The sequence below is a fragment of the Coenobita brevimanus genome, chromosome 98, assembly GCF_032717465.1.
Source record: "Coenobita brevimanus isolate Jiangsu-jjx chromosome 98, ASM3271746v2, whole genome shotgun sequence".
NCBI lineage: Eukaryota > Metazoa > Arthropoda > Malacostraca > Decapoda > Coenobitidae > Coenobita > Coenobita brevimanus.
Window position 1 is genome coordinate 38,138,277 of NC_137051.1, and position 22,679 is coordinate 38,160,955.

Consider the following 22,679-nt stretch of genomic DNA (forward strand, 5'->3'; position numbering starts at 1 on the left):
CTAAGCAAAGATATAACGAAAAAGAATAGATGCATCTTAAAGTGTCTAGCTATAGATTTAATAAGTAAGAATTGATACATCTTAAAGTAACTACAGATATAAGCAAGGATAAATACATCTTAAAGTGTGTAAGTACAGATATAAGTGAGAATAAATAAACCTAAAAGTAACTACAGATACATCTTAAAGTAACTGTGATGTTGAATGGCCGATGTGTTGGAGCAGCGTCCCAGCCCCGCCCATGGCTAACGCAATGCCACAGCCACGACCAGTGTCCTACCTGCCGCCCCGCTCTCTCTTTAAAGGTGCAGCGCCCAGCTCCACCCGCCCCGCCCTGCCCCGCCCTGCCCCGCCTCACCACCCATTTATCAAAGCGACCATTTCCACACCGCGTCCAACTGCAAAAGGATCCCAAATTTTCCCCCAAATTTCCAACCATCGATTCTCAAAGCCTACGGATGGCAGGGAAGTCTTAAATCGTACATAGATAGAGCTGTATATGTACTGTCCCTAACATTATTATTTAAACATACTGAGAACATAACTATCGTGCAACTGAGAATAAGGAGGAGAAATGTACTGATGGTTCGGACATTTGTTGCAGCTGGAGGGATGGAAATCAACGCAAATCTGACATTAAAGTGAAAGGCAGTGCATGTATAAGAGAGGTAGGCACGGCTGGGAGACGAGATAAAGTTGAGAAGCACATGAGTGAGACTGGTATCGTGTGAAGTGGAGAGATGCAGGTGAGGGTGAATGTAAAAGGGTGAGGGTGAAGGTAAGGGTGGCCCAGTGTGAGAGGGAGAGATGCAGCGTGAGGGTGAGAGGGAGAATAAGAAGTGTGATGAGGAGTTGCTGTGTGAGAGTGAAGGTGGGTAGTGAGGGTGAGGGAGAGAGTGAGAGCTGTGCGGTGTGAGGGGGTGATGGGGGAGAGACAGCTGGAGTGTGAGACTGAGGGTGAGGGAGTGTCATGTGGAGGGGAGGTTGTGGAGTGAGGGTGAGGGTAGGAGGTCTGAGATGCAGTGTGAGGGTAAGTGTGCATGTGAGGAAATGTGAGGTGGGGGAGGGTTTAGCGTGTGGATGAGGGTAGTGTGAATGAAGGTAAGCATGAAGGTAAGCAGCGTGAATTTTTTGAACTGATACCAACATAACGCCAGACAAAAGACACATAAAGCAACATAGACTAAAGATATCCCAACTTAAACTAGTGTCAGTATAACTCTTACACGTCCCGGCCTGTCCTCCTCACTCTCCTGCCTCTGGAGTAATGGAGATAAGAGCAATGAGCTGAAGAATCACAAAAATTAGAGAGGAGGACGTACTATACTCTTTTTTACTCTAACTTGGCCGCAAACTGTCATGTCTTCATCTTTAATGCTGAGTTGTAACAGTAGACTAACACTAGAATATGGTGACAGTCACGAAGAAGTGCCATGGTAAGGAGGTGAAGTCATAGTAATGCCTTTTTTGCCGCTGAGCTCCGTGAAATAAGCTGCAAAAAGGGTAAAATTTGGTCCAAGTTGAGGTGAAACAATAATAACATGATCGCTCAGTCTCTGCACCAATTCATGCGCAAACCCAGATATTTTCTGATAAAACTCAAATGAACAGAACCAGAATCACCCTGAGTAGAGTTATACCAAAAAGTTTAAGCAAAGAGTTCGGCTTTATCAAGGCAAGAAAATGCAACAGAGCCACTCCTACAAAAAAAAAAAAAAAAAAAAAAAGGAGAAATTTAAGTTGATGGAGGTTTTAGCAAGGTGCCAGAAGAAACGGGAGGGGTCTGCAGTGGAAAGATCATAGCACGTAGAGCGGATGAAACTTTCTTTAGGGGTGACGAACAGATTTAGGACGAAGCCAGACAGAAACCCACACTGTTATTTTCCACGATGAACACAGGCATCGCTGGGAACAGTGCTACAGAGGAAGCGTATGCGGAACAGGCTACTTGAACATTCACACATTCATAGGATAACCTACACAAACAAGGCACAACACTCTCACATGCACCTCTGACCCACACCGTAAAGGAGGCGCGAGGACCAGACGTAACACAACCCTCCCGCACCGTCACCACCACCAAATGCGGTACCTGGTACCCTTCTCAAGCGTCTCTCACCGCCTGACAATTTCCAGATGCAAGCAATAGAAATCCTGAGAGGGCCAAATGTCTGTGTCGCTCCCCCCAGCCCTCTCAACTTTCCACTCAAGGCCTGAACTTCACCGGACGCGGGTATAAACAGGGGTGAAAGTTCTTCCCCTCGTTCACTGCATCCACTCCAAAATTAGGGAAACATATCAAATCTCTCTCAGCTTAGGAACATTAGTCAGTGGAAGAAAGCGAGGAAAAGATGGATGAAAGATTAGGCGAACTTCTGTGCCCGACTGTGAGCCAGAAAAGGTATGAAAGAGCAACATTACAGCAAAATATGGCGAAATTCTTAACCTCTTCAATCCCATTACGCATTTTTATCGTATTCTCTCCAGGAAATTTTAGGCAGCTTCATAGATACTTTTCAAACTAGAGGGGCTGGAATTTAGATATGGGTTTTTAAGGTGGGTAAAAATCGTCTGGAGGCAGCAAAAATGAACTAAACGAACACCTTATCACACTGACGGAGGGTAAGCGCGTCACACTTGCCTGCCAATTCCAAGTGCCACCCACGACAAACCTGACATTGCCAAATACCGCCGTCTCCCTCACCCACCCAACTTTCCACTTAGAGTCGATGCATCAGCGGTGGGCAGAGCGAGAATCAGGGGAAAAAAGTTCGCCTAATATTTCACCATTACTGCTTCTTACGTTCCTCTGAGGCTTGGTATGTTTCTCTGTCGAATAATGGGTTTCTCTGTCTAATACTCCCGCTCTTCTGTTTGTTACTTTCCTCTGGCGGGCAGTATTCCTAGGCTGAGACAGGCTCTGATATCCATTCTTTTACCTCTTGTGTTTTTTGCTTTACTGACCTATATTCCTTAGTTAAGAGGAACTTGGTATATTTCTCTGCCGACAAATTAATTCCTTGATCGCCTAATATTTTACTTCTTATACCTTTTACTTTCCTCTACTGACTAATACTTCTAGTCTTGGATACCCTAATATTTCAACTCATATTCTTCATTCCTCTCTGCTGACTGATAGCTTGGCTGGAAGGGGCAAGGTATATGTCTCTGCCCAAAAATGACTCTTTCTAATCGCCTTATATTTCAGGTCATCAGCTTCCTACCTTCCCCTGCTGGCTGATATTCCTACTCTGAGAAAAGCTTGGTATGTTCCTCTGCCCATACGTACTTCTCTCGTAGCACTTTTCCTTAACTGACTTATTCTGCTTATTACATTTTATAAGCAACGTTGGGTCTGGTTAGTACTTGGATGGGTGACCGCTTGGGAACACCAGATGCTGTTGGCATCCCTGCGTGTCAAGTGGGGTTGGTGGAGGATTAGTGCCCCTCCCTGTAAAACAATTAACTCTAAGCCCTTGGCCACCCCGTTTGGGATACATGGCGTCTGGCAATGAATGAATGAATGAACATTTTATACTCACTTTGTTATATGTTTTAGTACTGACATGGTGAGAGAGAGGGACGCCTTCACGTGGTGGCACTGATATAACTAGGCCGTGGAGGTGCCTGGTTATACAAACATCCCTCACCCCCCCTCCCTATCCAGCAAAAAGGAGGGTGATCTACAAGAAGGCAACTTTAGCCTGCAGTCCACTGGGTTCACGTTGCCAATGAACCTGGGGCTACAACAACAACAACTACTACTACAACTACTACCACTACCACTACTACTACTGCTACTACCACCACCACCACTACTATTACTACTGCCACTACTACTACTACTACTACCCTACTAATACTACTACTACTACTACTACTACTACCACCACCAACACCACCCCACTACTACTACTACTACTACTACCACCACCACAACCACCACCACCCCACTACTACTACTATACTACTACTACTAATACTACCACCACCACCACCCCATTACTACTACTACTACTACTACTACTACTACTACCACCACCACCACCACCACCACCACCCCACTACTACTGCTACTACTACTGCTACTACTACTACTACTACTACAGACAAATTTCTTCACAGTAAAGCACAACCATGAGTAAAGGTTCACTGACAATTCACTGCCTGAACTGTGCATTGCCCTCCTTATATCCCCTTCCTTCCTATCCGACAGAGTTCCTTCCTTCACATACCCTGCTCTTGTGTTACTCCTGTCATGTAACACCTTCCACTGCCACGGAAAAGAGCCGGGGAACTTTTGTCTATAGCTGTACAGAATGATAAAAAGACGCAATGTGCAAAATAAATAGCTGGGGAAGAGGTGTTACGGGGTCTGCTGTGGCATCTAGAACACTGAATGGTCCATAATCAGCGCTCAGTCTGCTTGTGTGGGCGTGGATGTGACACAGGGAGTAAGAAATTAATAAATGATGCAGGATAAGCATAAGGCGTCCCTACAACACAAAAGAAATCGCCCTATGGTGTGGATGAGGGGTGTTAATTTTGAGCCACCCTGTAAGATCCACGGTGAAACAGCAAGCAAAGTTTTGACCGTAACCGTACACCACAAGGCCCCCCCCCGACCCCCCCCCTGCGTCATTAGTGTCGGTGGGTCTATATTAGTGGCCCCTGTAACTCACCTGTGTTGTGGCCAGGTGAGGAAGAAAATGGGAAGAAGGTAAGGCGAGGAGAGGAACTGGGAAGTGAGGTGAGGTAGGAAATGGGAGGAGGAGAGGAGAGGTAGGAAGAAAGATGAGGAAGAAAATGAAAGGTGAGGAGTAAAATGAAAGGCGGTGAAGAGAGGAATTGGGAAGACGTGAGGAAGAATATGGGAGGATGGTGAGGAGAGGAGAGGAAGTGGGAAGAAAGACGAGGAAGAAAATGAAAGGTGAGGAACAAAATGAAAAGTGGTGAAGAGAGGAACTGGGAAGATGGGTAAGGAAGAAAATGGGAGGATGGTGAGGTGAGGAGAGGAAGTAAGAAGCAAGGTGTGGATGAAAATGAAAGGTGAGGTGAGGAGAGGAAAGAATGGGAGAAAAGTAGAGGAAAGAAAAGTAGAAGGGAGGAAAGAGGAACGCGGAGAGGGAAAGAAACAAAAAGAGAAGGAAGAGAGATAGTGGAGAGGAAATGGGAAAGAATAAGTGATGGGAGAGAGGAATGGAAAAAAGGGAAAGGAAGAAAGCGGAAGAAGAAGTGGTAGGAGGGAGGAAATGGGAAGAGAGAAGAGGGGAAAGGGAGGAAATGGAAAGGGAGGATGGAGGGGAGGAAGAGATGGAATGAGAGGAAACGGGGAAAGGAGAAAAAGGAAGGTAGAAGGAAGGAAAGGGTTAAGGAAGGGAGGTATAAGGAAGAAATGTGCAGGAAAGAGGGGTTGGAAGGAGTAAAGGATGAGAGGCGAAGAAGCTGAAAGGAAATTAGAAGGAACAGGAGAAGAGATGGGAAGGAAAAGACCTGGAATGGAGGAAATGGGAAGATAAGAGAGATAGAAGTGAGAAAATGGGAAGAGACAGAACGACTAACATGAGAAAAGAGAGGTAGAGAAGAGGAAATGGTATGAGAAAAGAGGCAGAGAAGAGGAAATTGTATGAGAAGAGAAGCAGAGAAGAGGAAATGGTTTGAGAAAAGAGGTAGAGAAGACGAAATGGTTTGAGAAAAGAGAGGTAGAGAAGAGAAAATGGTATGAGAAAAGAGGTAGAGAAGAGGAAATGGTATGAGAAAAGAGACAGAGAAGTGGAAATGGTGTGAGAAAAGAGGTAAAGAGGAAATGGTATGAGAAAAGAGGTAGAGAAGAGAAAATGGTATGAGAGAAGAGAGGCAGAGAAGAGGAAATGGTATGAGAAAAGAGAGGCAGAGAAGAGGAAATGGTATGAGAGGTAGTGAAGAGGAAATGGTACACAGAACATATATATTTAGTCACACATTGGGAGGATGTCCGTAGGCAAAGTGTAATGGATTCAGAAGACCTAGTTTCAGGAACACACGAAGAAGTCTGGCTGCTGCTCACGTACATGCTAATATCACTTTCAGCTATGAAGTTTGTACAGAGGAAGAAGATACAGAACAAAGGCTGCTGTCACTGGCCTTAGCTGAATTCGACGAGGAAGAGGTGAAAGTCACAGGAGAGGCGATGTTTAACAGGGAAACTGGAGAAGAGACCACGAAAGTTGGGGTAATTGGCAGAGGTGTGTGTCAGTGCTCCAGCGTGGTTTAGAGTTGTTACCAGGATAAGACTATATTGATAAGGATATTTGTCGTTCCCGGGGATCTCCAAGGCTGGGTTATATGTCCCCATTCTTTAGTTAACCTTAAAAAGCTGTGTATCATGTAATATTCACGTAATCTGGCGCAGAGTGTGAAAAATGTTTAAGGGAATATCAATGAGGACGGAAAAGGAATGGAAAGCAGTGGAGAACAAGGGACGGATGTGAAAGACCGCGTTGATCGACTTTTCAGACGTGGATTAGAAGGGAAAGGTGAAAAAAAAGGAAGATAAAGATGCAGTAGAAGAGAAAGGGACCGGAAAATGGGCATGTGGAGGGAGAGGAACAGCAATGTTAACGTGGACGCAGGTAATTTTCTCAGCAAATTATTTTTAAACGAATAGTGATAAAAATGAGCAAGGAGGAGTGAACTAGAGGAAGAAAAGGGGAAGGAGGAGGAGGAGGAGGAAGAAGAAGAGGTGGAGGAGGAGAGAGTGGAGAAGGAAGAGGAGGAAGCAGAGTCAGAAGAGGGTGAGGGGATAAAATAGAGGTTGATTTAGAGGAAGATAAAAAGCAGTAGATAGAAGAAAACGGGATGAGAGCAGCGGGGGTGGAATCTAACACCATTTCCCTCTATCCCCTGACACTCCCTTATCTCACTATCTCCAGACGATTTTACATAGCTCAGGGGAGACGATTGGAGCTGGAGGGGTTGATAAAGGCCTAGTAAATCCCTTCACTAGTACGGCTGACTAAGAATCCTTGAATAAAATCGTCTGGTGGTTAACTTTTTCAGCCTGACTAGATGTTTTTGAGCGTATTGCTGTCACTCCCTAGATTATTATTATTATTATTATTATTATTATTATTATTATTATTATTATTTTGGGGGGCTTAATGGAGCTTATATTTTAATTTTTCACTATTTTCGGGAAGCCTTTTTTAAGATTACAATCGCGTGGTGTCAGGAATATGGAGACGTAATTAGTAAAACATATAAGGAGAAGAAGCTACAAAGGAATCATTAGGCACCGTTGATCATGTCGTGGAAAAACTGATGAATGAATAAGAAGGAAGGAAAGCATGACAGGGAAGGAAGGAGGGGAAGAGAGGGAAGAACACCTGGAAGAGAGGAAGAGGAGTGAGGAAGAGGATGGAGGAGGAATAGAAGTCACAAAAAGAGGAAGGAGAAGGGATACAGAAAAAGATGAAGAGAAGTGAGAAAGAGGAAGGAGGAGGAAGAGGAGTCACAAAAGGAGGAAGCAGAAGAAATACGAGAAAGAGGGTGTAGAGAGAAGAAAAGTGAGAGAAAAGAGTAAAGACACAGAAAAAGAATGAATAACAGAGGAAAAAGAGAGAATAAGAGTAAAAATGATGGGGATTGAAGAAGAGTGACAAGCAGAGGGAGAGAGAACAAGGGCGGTACTGGATAAGGAAGCTCCCTAACACTTCTTCCGTAGCGATTTATTTTTGGAATGGCCCTACTATGTAAAAGATGGCGATGTTTGAAGGATTTATATAACAAAGAATAGGACAGTAAGGTGTAATATGCAAAATAAATAAATTAGGAAGAGGTGCTAGGGAGGGGAAGGAGAGGAAATAAGAGCGGGAAAAAAGAGAGGAAGGAGAGAGAATAAGAGAGAAAAAAGAAAGGAAGGAGAGGGATATGAGAGAGAGAAAAAAAAAAGAGGAGGGGAGGGAATAAGAGAGAGAGAGAGAGAGAGAGAGGAAGGGAAGCTCACCAACGCAAGCCAGGGAAAAATTCGTTAACCCCCTAATGGTCGGAGCAACTCTACTCCAAAAGACCAGATTTATACACCTGAGAGTGAGTCACAGGAGCTTTGAGAGACTTAATATTGTGACCAATAACCCTCTCACGGTCGAAGCAACTATAGGATCCTCTACCATCTAAAACCACAGAATATTATTTACCTAAAGTGGGGCATAGAAATCTGAGTTAGGGAAAAGGGGGGGAAAAGAAGAGAGGAAAAGCATGAAAGGGGAGGACAGAGTAGGGAAAGAGAGGAGGAAAAGGTCACTAGGAATGAGGAAAGTGAAGCAAGGACTTAGGGGAAGGGAGGAAAGTCTGAGTCAATTAAAACCCAGACGGAGGGAAATTAGGTATGGAAATTGCCTGAGCCATGAACCAGTAAGTGACGCTTGGATGGTGTGACGCAGAGAGGCAGCCGAGCACCACATAAATGGGAAATTGTGTGAGTGTGACGGTAAAGAATTGTGAAGAAGGCCAAGGTCACGAACGAAGGATTATTTGAAGCGGTGGGAAGGTAAGTCTCTCTCAAGGTTGTTTCTCTCTCTCTCTCTCTCTCTCTCACACACACACACACACACACACACACACACACACACACACACACACACATTTTTACAGAACATGGAAAGGTCAGTGAAATTATTGGTACGTAAGTTGGCTCCCGGCAAGAAACATCAAATTCCCTTCCAAGAATGTATATATTAGTTCAGTAATTCTCTCCTACTTGCATATCTACATCTACTGTATATCTGTATGTATGTATGTATGTAGCCTGTGTAGGTATGTATGTAGCCTATGTATGTGTATATGTAGCCTATGTATGTATGTATGTATGAACTTTATCCTATGTACATTACCTTTATTTTCAGAGATAAATGGGAGGACAGATGGGGGAAGGGGGGAAGGACTGGAAGGTGCAGGGGTAGGGGTGGGGTAGGGACAGGGTGGGGTACAGGGCGGGGTACAGGAGGGGTACAAGAGGGTGTGGGTGGTACATACTCACAAGGTGGAGAGAGAGGACAATCCGTACAATGCCCACCCGTCCAACACCGCAAGTCGGTTCTCTGTCAGGTGCCTGGGGGCGGGGAGGGAAGGGCTTATTAGTAACACCATTATTCAGTATATATCATGCCTCTCTCTCTCTCTCTCTCTCTCTCTCTCTCTCTCTCTCTCTCTCTCTCTCTCTCTCTCTCTCTCTCAAGCCAGTAAAATAAAAAGTCCTGCTGCATAATTAACCCAAGTCTTTAATAATTCAGTACACGTATGAAATTAATCCCAATCACCATTACTGTCACACACACACACAGTCTCCCACGTTACTATAATTACAGAAAAAAGGATGATTCATGTATTCCACCCATCCTTCCTCTTTGATTTCCTTACGCCTGTTAATAGTTCTCAACCTGGAAAGCATCTCGGTCGGTAATACTCCTTCAGAAAATGCAGAATAACCATCTAGAGTACACTGGAAATAAAATACAGGATGATGTAGATGTTAGTCTGTATGTACTACGGAATACTGGCGACCGAACGATGAGCCTTCAGTTATACGTTACTACTACTACATCTACTATTTCTACTACTACTGCTACTACTACTTCTACTACTGGTGCTACTACTACTATTACTACCTCTGCTCCTTTTTTTTATGCAAGAAAGAAGGAACCAAAGGCCAGGAGTCCGCAACTTGTTCCCTCCAAGACAAAACAAAAACAAGATAACAGACAGCCGAATTCAAGAACCGTTCATACTTTAGCACAACTGGCATTACATCTTTGAAATACACATCTTTCCTTCCACACACATCTCAACGCCTCTAATTATTCTGTCTATTCTTCCGTCCTACTGCTTACTTCAGGGCTCGTATTCCTGTCAGTTAAAGAAGCTCCCTAACACCTCTTCCTAAGCGACTTATTTTGCATGCTACACCTTACTGTTCTCTTCTGTGTTATCGAATACATTCTAATATCGCCATACTCTGCAGAGGTGTATGTATCTATTGCCAGACGCCTTAATCCTGTAAGAGGTGACCACAAACAAATCGCCTCCATGTCGCCCTGTCCCCCGCCATTTCACTGCCCTCCCCCTCTGCAGAAGTAAGGTACGAAATTATATTAACCAACGAGATCAAGAAATAAATCACTGAGGAAAAGGTGTTAGGGAGCTTACGTGGCTGTCTAGAATATGAAACTACCCCAAAATATCTAAAATTTTTGACTTCCTTGACACCTTTTCGTTTTGCACTTATTCCCAAGTCGTTGTGTATTGTTTCTAGTACATCTCATGGCCTTACATTTTTTTTTTTTCACATTCAAAATCCTCGTCTCATACACTCTTTCAATCTCTGACACCAACCTCTTCATTTTACCCACTGAATATGCAACCAATACTGCAACATTAGCAAGTTGTTTACTTCAGAGACATCCCTTCTCCCTAAGTTATTACTGAGTCTCCCTGTCTCTCTGTAGCCTATTCACTCTTCTTCCTGGAACCTTTACATTTCTCCCTCTCCCAGTTCCTCCATGAACTGACTGAACAGCTGGACAGACATACCGCATCCCTAACACAACCTCACCCTGACTTCCATCCATCCATCTCTCTTCCCCTTTCGCTCACAAGATATACTTCTGAGATGTAGATTCTTCACTGCGCAAGTCTCCCTCTCATCCCATATACCATTAAAACTTACTAAAAGGCGTCTCTATAATGTTCTCTAAGTTCTATAAAGGCTACCTACAGATCCCTTGCTTTTTTCAATATATTTTCAAACACATTTCTCGACGCAAACACCTTACCAACTTACCCGCTGCCACACATAAACCTTCACTGTTCTTCTACATGTCCCCTACATTGCACTACTACTGCTACTTACAGCGTCCTGAGGTTAGCGAGGCCAAAGAATGATGAGTTATGGAGGTGGGTGAGGCTGTTGTGTCGCAGGTCCAGGATTCGGAGGCGAGCTAGACCCACGAACACACCAGCTGGCAGGTGGGTCAGGCTGTTGTTGCTGAGGTCACTGTGGGTGGAGAGAGGTCATATTATTACCACACTACCACCACCACTACCACTACACTACCACTAGACCCACACCCAGTAACACACAAGCTGGCAGATGGAATAGGTTACTGCGGAGATCTTTGCAAGGGGGATAGGAATTAATACTACCACACTACCCCTACCACCACCACACTACTACCACCACACTACCACAGCGGCGAGCCAGACCACACCATCAGGAAGGTGGGACAGTCTGCTGTTGCTAAGGATAGGGCGTTAGTACCATCACACTATCCCTTTGGCCTCACACTCTCATATCCTTTCTGTCCAACTCTCTCATGCAAAAATTAACCAATACTTTCAGTCCTCCACGAATGCAACAGGTTAACTCTGGAACTGCCCTGCTCTGTATTTCCCTCTGCCTATGACCTCCATTCTTTTAATCGCGATGTGTCAGGGTCTCTCGCTGTGAACGGATCTTGAATATGGCCCTTTTTCTGTTCAGTTTACCTGGGAAGAACGACTTTTTTTGCAGGCTTCTATCTTTTGGTTCTTACTTACATGCATGAATAATAATAAAACGCTACCATACCACCACTACCACACTACTTTACTACCACACTTCCATTATTCCACCAACACTGCCATGCTACCAGAAACACACTACCACAACAATCACGCTACTGCATTACCACATCCACACAACTACACTACCACAACCAAACTACCACAACCACATTACTACCACTATCACACTACCACAACCACACTACCACAACTATATCAGGTTGCCGTTACTCCGATCAATGGAGGAGGAAGTAGGGACCCTGTTATCCTCACCACCACTAACACTCCCACTCAGACTGACACTACAAAAACTAAATCACCCAATAATGACTACAAATAAATACCATAACCAGCACAATGAATACGACTTCGAAAAGGTGTATAGACAGGGAGACAAGAATCTTCCTGAAATCTGACGCACACATAGGGGAAAAAAATCGAACCATCTGAAACAAGCACGATTTGAGATGGCGTTTTCATTGTGTTTCGTCCTTTGTAAATATTCTTCAGACGGAATTAGGAAGATGGCTGTTTCTTTGACTCTGCATGATTATAATTACCTTACTGGCCTCAATAATACTCTTAGCGTGATTGACCTAATGACATAACGAAAGACTCCTAAAATCAAAACACAAAACTATACTTTTTTTTTTTAAGTTCCCAATAGACCTAAAGTTATTTCATCATTCACGAAAGACATCTGATTCCTAAATTTTACCTCCTACTTTTACCATACTAATAGGGACAGCGCTGGAGAGGGACGCCTTCACGGGGGGGCACTGATAAAGCCTAAAGGTGGAGCTGCCCGGTTATATAAACGTCCCTCAACTCTCTCCCTATCCCCCCCACAAGAGGAGGATGGTGGACTGCCTGAGGGGGGCAACTTCAGCCTGCAGTCCACTGGGGTCGAATTTCAGATGAACCAGAGACAACAACAAATACTTCTACTACTACTGCTACTACTACCTCTGCTACTACTGCTACTACTACTACAACTATTACTAACTATTACTACTCTACTACTATACAGACTTATGAGTTGATTATGTGTCAAGAATACTAGTAAGTGTAGTGTACTTACAGGTAGACGATGTGGCGGTATGGCAGGAAGGTGTCGACGTTGAGAGAATAGTTGAGCAGGTTGCCCGCCAGGTGACTGCAACACAGAAAACAACAAAACATCAATAAACACCTGTACTGCACGGAACCAAGCGCTGTGTGGGAGCTGCAAACCCGCCCCCCTTCTCTCATCCACCTAAAAGTCCACCACACTAGCTTCCCCTTCAAGGCAAACCTGTAATCTGGCATCCCCCGCTTCAAGTAAATCAAGGTGGTCAGAATGTGGGGTGGACACCTGACCTATGTTTGCTGATGAAATTCCACTTATAAGGCGTCCAAGTGGGGATCAATTTTAGTGTTTTTACTCTACCTTGATCCAGATTTTATTCCGTTTGCTGTTTTATCTCGCAGGTCAGTAGTCGAAAGAGACAATACAACTGCTCTACATCCTTTCCATTGCACTTCTTCGTGACTGGCATCAAATTCATGTGCTTTCTATTGCCACAACACAAAACTCAGGATGGGGACGTGGCAGTTTTAGGCCAAGTTAAAGTAAAAACAATATAGAAAGGTAGTCTAAAAGATCACTGGAGTCAAGAAACATCTAATTTGAGTGAATCTAAGTATGGCTTCGATTGGTTCAGTACTAATATGATACAGGCACAGTACTTCGACCAGTGTAATAGTTACCTTATATGAACAGACAGAAAACGAAAAATTGTTACTTTATATGAAGTGACAGAAAATGTGTTTAATGGCACTTGGTATAGGACAAAAAAAAAAAAAAAGACACGAAAATTGTTTGTAAATGCATATAAATTAGAGAGCGAATGTGATGCTTCTTGTTCACATCCCTGTCAGTCAGCTAACAACCTAGTGATATTCCTCCCTCTTCCAGCCTCTCAATTTCCCTCCTTTCTGATAACAGTTAGACATGCTGGTGATAAATATAAGCCTGAGGTGCCAGCAAAAACATCCTTATAACATATTTCTAACACTTAAGAGTATGAAATGACGAGCGTAATATTATATTCCCTAAAATGGATTAATGATCAAAAATACATATGCAACACAGAAGTTAACTAGAATCATACTACACAATCAATACTTTCTTGGTCTCACCTCCCCTCGTATTTTTAAGATGCAGTTAGTTTTATTTAGCTGGAAGTAAGTCGTAGGAGCTTCAGGGCATGTACCACTAACCCTCTCATGGCCGGGACAACTCTAGTATCCTATTCCGTCTAAGACCAAGCGATTTTATTCAGCTGAGAGTGAGTCACAGGAGCCTGAGAGTGTTAATACTTCCCTTTACAGTTATCCACGCCCCAGCCAACAAAGTAACCCTTAGATTGAGATAAACAAGCTTATAATCAACCCCTTATCGTAACTACGGTCTTATATTTTTTGCAGGAAAGACAAGGAGAGCAGAATCTTCCCATATCTCTTGTTCTGCCCGCGAAAACGAAATCTTAGTTAAGGGAGGAATATTATCATATTACTTCATCTTGCAGGAAGGACTAAGAAAGAGGAGGGTAAAACTTCCATCCTTTATTCTTCCTGGAAATCAAAACCAGAGTAACAAGAGGAAATATGTCGTGGATCCAGGCTCGTGTCTAGAACCCTGCCTCTAGGTGTAAGGACAACTCTAGATGGGGAGGGTGGTGGGTGGGAGGAATAAAATGAAATAAACCGCGTCGAAGAAGATAACAAGAACAGACCCCGGCAATAGGAAGGAGTCTGTGGATCTGAACTAGTTCATTTTTTTTTACTCCCCGCTACGTATATCGAAGTATGAAACCCGGTTCGTATCTCCAGTGCCACATAGCAGATATAGCCAACGCCTCCCTAGACAGACGGTGGGTACTAGTGCTCTCGTGTGACAGTGGTATAGATAAGATTCTCCTAATTCGCCCGTGTCCGGTAGAATGATTTATGAAGCACTGTTATGGATGGCTGTAGTAAATAGGCATTGTCATTGTAAATCCTAGAGACATGAAACAAAACACACACACACACACACACACACAAATGCTCTCTTACACCCCACCACCGTCCTCTGTCCAAACCTTAATTTTTCACACACACACACACACACACACACACACACACACACACACACACACACACACACACACACACACACACAAATGCTCTCTTCCACCTTACCATCTTCCTCTGTCCAAACCTTAATTTTTCTTTACATATCATTCACTCAATCAACCCTCTTCCCAGTAATAAAGATCAGATAATAATCCTGATAGTATAATAAGGAATAGAGTGAGAGGAAACCAACGGGGCTGTGTTTATAGTGGCCATTACATAAGCCATACTGACCACCTGGTTTGTTATAATTACCTCGTTGTTGGAAATGGAGGATATGTGTAAATGCTGGTTCGGCTCTGTGTGTGTGTGTGTGTGTGTGTGTGTGTGTGTGTGTGTGTGTGTGTGTGTGTGTGTGTGTGTGTGTGTGTGTGTGTGTGTGTGTGTGTAAAATTAAATACAACCCGTGGTACATTTGAGTCAGGTACAGCCACGGACTTTCCCAGACACGTAAAGTCTTTGAGAAGCGACCAACAATTACACTTAAGGCCTCAGCTGCTTTTCACCTCGCCTACCCACACACACTACATTACCTCACACTCGCCCACGGACACGAAACCAGGAAATGTACAGCATATATCTGGGTATTTTTCACCAGCGGGATCAGATGGTGATGTATGTGAGGGTGTTTTAAAATTGCATATGTCGCAGCCTCCACTAAAGATGGCATATCGTTACTTTAAAATACTAGAGCAGGTGAGGGTGGTATACAGGTAAGGGTGGTATACAGGTGAAGGTGGCATACAGGTGAGGGTGGCATACAGGTGAGGGTGGCATACAGGTGAGGGTGGTATACAGGTGAGGGTGGTATACAGGTGAGGGTGGCATACAGGTGAGGGTGGTATACAGGTGAGGGTGGTATACAGGTAAGGGTGGCATACAGGTGAGGGTGGCATACAGGTGAGGGTGGCATACAGGTGAGGGTGGCATACAGGTGAGGGTGGCATACAGGTGAGGGTGGTATACAGGTGAGGGTGGTATACTGGTAAGGGTGGTATACAGGTGAGGGTGGTATACAGGTGAGGGTGGTATACAGGTAAGGGTGGCATACAGGTGAGGGTGACAGCCAGCTCTCCACTCGTTGTCGCCTATTGCCTCTTTTATTCTTTCTCCCTCACCCCGTCTGCCTGAGCCTCAACACAAAGGCTCAAGGCAACCTGACTCTGACAACCAACACAAATACATTCCTTCCCTAATCGCTTCACTCCTAAGTCATATTTACAGTATTACCTCCGACAGCGAAATTGGATGGAGGTTATGTATTCACCCGTCTGTCTGTCTATGCCTGTCCACAAGATATTTCAAAAGGGATGTTACCGGACCTCAGTGAAATCTGGTGGATATGTGGGCAGTGGGTCAAAGATGAGATTATTAGATTTTAAAGATGATCTGGATCCGGATATATGAATCAAACGTTAATTTTATTAGCGTCGGCAGAGACACGCCTTCTCTGAATTGTGTACCACAGCAGACCAACACCGTCGAATTAATTACCTCCTCTCGACGATGAATAGAGGTTGGTTTATAAAACACAAATTACACTGGCATTGCCGGAGGTATGCGCTCTCAGTATGTATATATATATATATATATATATATATATATATATATATATATATATATTCTGTATATTAGCTGAGGAAGATCCCCTGGCAGTGAGGAGGTTACTGAAGGCTATTATCTAACAGCTCTAGTCCAGAACGTCACCCTCAAAATGAACAAAATCATCTGGAAGCATCAGGAATAAATCATTACAGTACGCCACCTGATTCAAGAGATATAGATTATTACTGTACAGGTAAAAAAACAGTGTGACAATGTGGGGTTTGCGATGAGAAAGAGGGAGGGAGGGAGGGAGGGAGGGAGGGAGGGAATGAAGGAAGTGGGAATACATTGGTGAAACTGAGTATTATACTACGTCCACTTTAATCTGATCTAAAGCTGTCGTATCAGCATCTTGAATCCTGAACAATTACAAGAAATAAAGACACAGAATATGGTTTTAGTCACGAAGAAGTGCTGTGGCAAGGGTGCAGAGCTGCAGTATTGCGTTATTCTGCCACTGAACTGAAATAAGCTGCAAAAGGACGAAAATCACCAATTTAAGGTTAACGAACAATGGTAATGACAATATACATAACTTATAATTCTGACAGCAATGGCTCAATATGGGAGAGATGGTGCGTCATGGCACGGTGGTGACATTAGTAAAAGGGAATCTTAAGAGTGAAATGACAGTTGGTATTATCAGTGGCAATGTGCATGACTTACAAGCGTGATATCTGCAGCTCAATATCGGAGGGGAGGTACGACATGGCGAGGCAGTGGCAGGAATGAAGGGGGAGGTAACAGGGAAATGATTAATGCTAATGGCAATGTACGTGACTTACAATCGTGATATCTGCAGCTCAATATCGGAGGGGAGGTGTGTCATGGCGAGGTGGTGGCAGGAGATGGAGATGTCCCGACACTGACACCGCGCCTCGGACGAACACTGGAACGCTGCAGGGGAAATATACAACAGTCGTATCAATTGCAGCCAGACACACCAACACAACACATCATTATTTCCGTCTATTATAACACTTTACCGATACGCTGTAACGATATTTTTGTATTTTATTCCTACTCCTTGTCACCAGGTATTCCAATTCAGTCTACTGTATCAAGGTAACGCAACGCTGGAAGAGAAATCTACTTGTATTTTATTGGTACCTCTTGCAGCCAGGAACACTAGCACAACACACCATCACTTCTGCCTACCCAAACACTTTAAAGGAGAACCGAACACTTTATTGTGCACTGCAGACTATGTACACTATACTAGGGATGTTTATAAGAGAAATAGAGTTACGATTCACCTACTGCACAATTCTGCTGAAGTTTACGAGTTACCATAGTCTAATTCATTTGTATCTTGGCAACACAAGCACATCAAGAGAGAACAAGCACAACTGAGGCTACCATGAAGCTTATATCGACTTGCAATTAGCTTGTTCATCCCTTGTTTACATCATCTATCCACACCCCCTGCTTCCCTCCCTCCCTCCCTCATCCTTCCCTCTCTCCCTTCCTCCCTCCTTCCCTTCCTCCCTCTCTCCCTACCCTGGTCACCAATATCTCTCTCACCACATAATCCTGTGCCTGCTGCAACGACCCAAATGGTGCTCTCAGCCACGCCACACTGCACCTTACACTACACACTCACCCTTCGTTGTCACAGGAGACTGGACACCGGACACTGGACATAACCCACGACAGCGGGTCTCCCAAGCCAGTGGACACCATACATAATAAACTGGACATACGACACTGGACATAAATCATTGGACATAACCTGCACCGATGATTCTCAATATTGCAAGTTAGAGACACCGCACCTATCGCACAGCAGGGCGGGAATGAGGGATGGACATAATACACTGGACAAAATACAGGACATAACACACTGGACATAATGGACACAACTTACGGCAGTGGTCCTCGTCGTCCCAGGTCAATGGACACTGCACCTCTCCGTCACACAGCAGGTCGGGAGGAAGACACGGCCCCGACGCGCACTGGAACAACCCCGACCCACACCACACGTCAGCTGCAACACAATATCAACACCTGCAACACCACACGTCAGCTGCAACACAATATCAACACCTGCAACACCACACGTCAGCTGCAACACAATATCAACACCTGCAACACATCACATCACCACCACACGTCAGCTGCGACACAATATCAACATCTGCAACACATCATATCATCACCACACGTCAGCTGCAACACAATATCAACACCTGCAACATATCATATCATCATCACACGTCAGCTGCAACACAATATCAACATGACCCACACCACACGTCATCTGCAACACATATCAACATGCCACACACCACACGTCAGTTGCAACACAATATCAACAGCTGCAACACATCACATTATTAACATCACCACCCCTATCTACACCACACGTCATCTGCAACACATATCAATATGACCTATACCACACGTCAGTTGCAACACAATATCAACACCTGCAACACATCATAACATCACAAATATCATCACCATCATCATCATCATCCTGAACCACATCATGTCACTTGCAACATGTTATATAGTCATCATCATCAGCAGCAGCATCACGGAAGAATACCACATGCCGGCTGTAACTCATCATCATCATCATCACCACATCAATCCACACCACACATCAGCTGCAATACATCAACATCATCATCATCATCATCACCACATCAATCCACACCACACATCAGCTGCAATACACCAACATCATCATCATCTTCATCACCACATCAATCCACACCACACATCAGCTGCAATACATCAACATCATCAACAGCAACACCAACAACACAACTCCCTTCTTATAAATGCAGAGACTGGATCCAGATATATACGAACGCACAAACTACACTCACGCAAATTAACACAAACACAATCACGCCAATAATCACAATAACACTAAATAAACTCACACATACACAAGGAAGTTTTTTTCATGTAACTGCTCTCCTCTGCACAAATGGTAATATTAACTTCTTCACTACGCCAATGTTTCCATAGTTAATCTTATTATCTCTGTGCGATATTAAGCTGAAATGAAATGGAGGGGGGACAGAGCGACATGGAGGCGATTTGTTTGTGGCCACCCCTTACAGGATTAAGGCGTCTGGCAATAGATAGATAGATAAATTTCTGGAACCTGGGAGAGATAGATATATTAATCATTAAATCCTTCACTACTGCAAGTTTGTCTTAAGGTGACGTGTGTGGAGGTATACAGTAGATACACACATACAAGCGTACATACATACACTACATAGATAAATAAAATGTATGTATGTATATGTGTATGTGTGTGTGTGTGTGTGTGTGTGTGTGTGTGTGTACTCTCTCCAGTAATATTCTCTCGACTTTGTGTTCTGCGTTCCCTTCATATATTTTTCTCCCTGAGTTTCTCTGTCCCTGCGTAATTAATCCTTTCTAATCCTCACCCAAGCATCACCTCCCTTCATCTCCTTTCATGTCACTCACGCATGCATCCCTTCACCAGTTTTTCAAGGCACTTTTCCTCGCATCATTTTCACCCTCTCTCCTTCCACCCTCGCTGCGTCCCCTCCTCATCCTCACTTCCATCAGTTTATCCTCACTTTTATCCTCAGCATCTCTCCTCTATTTATTATACCCTACTGTTTTCCTTTCATGTCTGTTATATTCCCAGCCACAGGTATTGGTGTTCTGGTATACTTCTCTGGTGTTCTGGTATACTTCTCTGGTGTTCTGGTATACTTCTCTGGTGTTCTGGTATACTTCTCAGCGTTTTTACGCGTGGTGTAGGAATGCATGCTTAAGGGATTTTGAAATAATGCCCGTATGCTTAAAACTTGAATCCTTGGGAGGGAAAATAATCTCGAACAGTGGTGAATTAACCCCTTCAGTCCAATGCCGCATCTTTTATAGTATTCTTCCTCTCACCCAAAGACTTCACTCATATTAGGAGCCACATAGCTAGGGCGTCCACCCAGGAGCCAAACCTTATTTCTCCCTGCACCCTGCCGTGGGGAAGGACCTTGAACCGACCTTCGTGTGACCCAGTCCACCATAAAGGGGAGCCGTTTCCCTATACCGCTTACGTACTGCACTGTTCCTGTAGGACGGCCCCACCGAAGCAGTTGCTTACCTGTGGTCAATGGGTCTGCTCGGCCTGAAAATCCAGGTTAAGTAACAACAACTTTTGAATGGAACACACACACACACACACACACACACACACACACACACACACACACACACACACACACACACACACACACACACACACACAGGCAGTGTACATACAACAGTTCAGCAGGTGTGACCCATCAACACAGGTGTGTGGGGGTGTGGCTGCGGCGTCACACCTGTACCGGAGCGGGATGCACTGACCACTGGAGCACCTCCACTCGTCAGGACCGCACCCACTGCCTCGATCTGCCACAGGGGAGATCCAAAGAGAAAGTCAATTATGCTGTATCAGAACGGGATGCCCTGACCAATTTTGCGCCGCCAGTCTCAGCGCTCCACGTTCTGACTCGCACTGCCACGGGAGAGACCAAAAAGGAGCAAAATCTGAGAAAGTGTACCTCAGTAGAAAGCACTGATCGCTGCTGCACTGATACTTACCGGCGTCACACCCCTCACCTCGATCTGAAGCAAGAGAGAACCACGGTCAAAGAACCTACACCACAACCGGATGCACTTTTCACTAGAGCATCGCCACTCAACAGCCATTCATCAGGAGAAATACCACTAAGAATCAAAGCCACTGAACCTGCAGGACAATGAGATGCACTGACTCCTGCAGCATGGTCATTTACTAACATCTCACCCACAGCCTCAATTACGAGACCCAGAGAGAAGTGGCAGAGGAATTTGGGGAGTCTGGAAGTGGAATGGGGGTGGTGTGAGTTGGGAAGTGACAAAGGATGCATCGCCCGCCAGAATACAGTCATTCACCCACGAAACACTCCACACCTCCATCAGCCATTGGGAAAGGGGAAGTGGTACGGGAACCTATCTTAAAAAAAAAAAAAAAAACAGTCAATGAATCTCAAATACGTAATTGTAAAGGAAAATTTGAACGAAAAGGAAAATTAGTGATCGTTGATTTCTCTCTGTACACATGTAGCTAACTCTTTCAACATAAGGACGAACCCTATTTTATCCTGTCATGTGTCAGACGATATGATTCTCTTTAAGAGGAACCCTGCGGAATAAAAGGGTTGAAAAAGTGAAAGCCATAGTCACAGCAAAAGACAATCGTATCACGTATGGATGTCACTGATGATATTATAGATTTTAAAATAGTTCCCTGTGGTATAAGGTGTGCAGAAAATTTGTAACGTCTTCCTTGCAGGCTTTGGATTCAGATTATATTTGTTGATGACTCTTGGGGTAAAGTCTCTGTGCTTGATAAAATTTTCAGCTCGTTATTCGTCACACTCTGTTCATCTTCAGGCTGTGACGAATTACTTTACTCAGGAGGAAAAGTTAGAAATATATAAGTTAAGACTGCTGGCTGTTATTATTATTAGGGAAATAATCTCAGGGACAAAAGTATTAATGTAAGAGAGTTGATGCTGTGTGTTGGTAGTACTTCCTTGAAATATTGTGTGAAGTGTGCCCTGCTGACCTTGTAACAGGATGGTGGTAGCAGAGGGAAGTGGAGGCGGTGGAGAGGGGAATTGTGGTGGTGGTGGCAGGAGGAAGTGGCAATGGTGGTAGTGGTGGCAGGAGGATGTGCTGATGGTGGCAGGGGGGAGTGGACCGGTTGCTGGGAGGAGTGGTGGTGGTGGTGGCAGAGAGGAGTGGTGATGCTGGCACGAGGGAGTTGTGGTGACTGCAAGGGGGAATGGTAGTGACAGCAAGGAGTGGTGGTGGTGGTGCTGGTGAATACGGAGTGGTGATGGTGGTGGTGAGAGGAAAGAATGTGGGAATCACAAGCAGGAGTGGGGGGAATGGCATGAAAGGAACAAAGTCTAGCATACAGACCATATACAAGTATTTCCCATTTTCTTCTTTATTGTGGATCCATGAATACCAGCAATAGCAGTTACAAAGGTGGCAAAATGGTGCGCAAATACATCATACGAATAGTTCTGACACTAAATAATATCACATTCGTAACTTTTATAGCAGAGGTTTTGCAAAAGAAAGAAGCACACTCTACCTGATGGCCTAAAGTCACTTGGTTGCGTGTTACCTCAGTGTGACGAAACATAAAAATCAAGTAACTGGATTAAATTAATGAGTCCATTTGTCATGCCATCTACATTTATGATCACACTCTTCAACTACTGAACTTCTCCTTTAAGGATATTTTTATCATCACACGCCGGGGGACTTAGTACTGCCCCTGACGCACGACATATCCCAGCCCG

The 22,679-nt window shown here is 44.3% G+C and overlaps 1 pseudogene; it reads right to left on the bottom strand.

Annotated features, from left to right (window-relative positions):
- The window catches only part of LOC145414036 (G-protein coupled receptor GRL101-like), a 160,270-nt pseudogene that overhangs the window by 42,276 nt on the left and 95,315 nt on the right, over nucleotides 1–22,679 (bottom strand).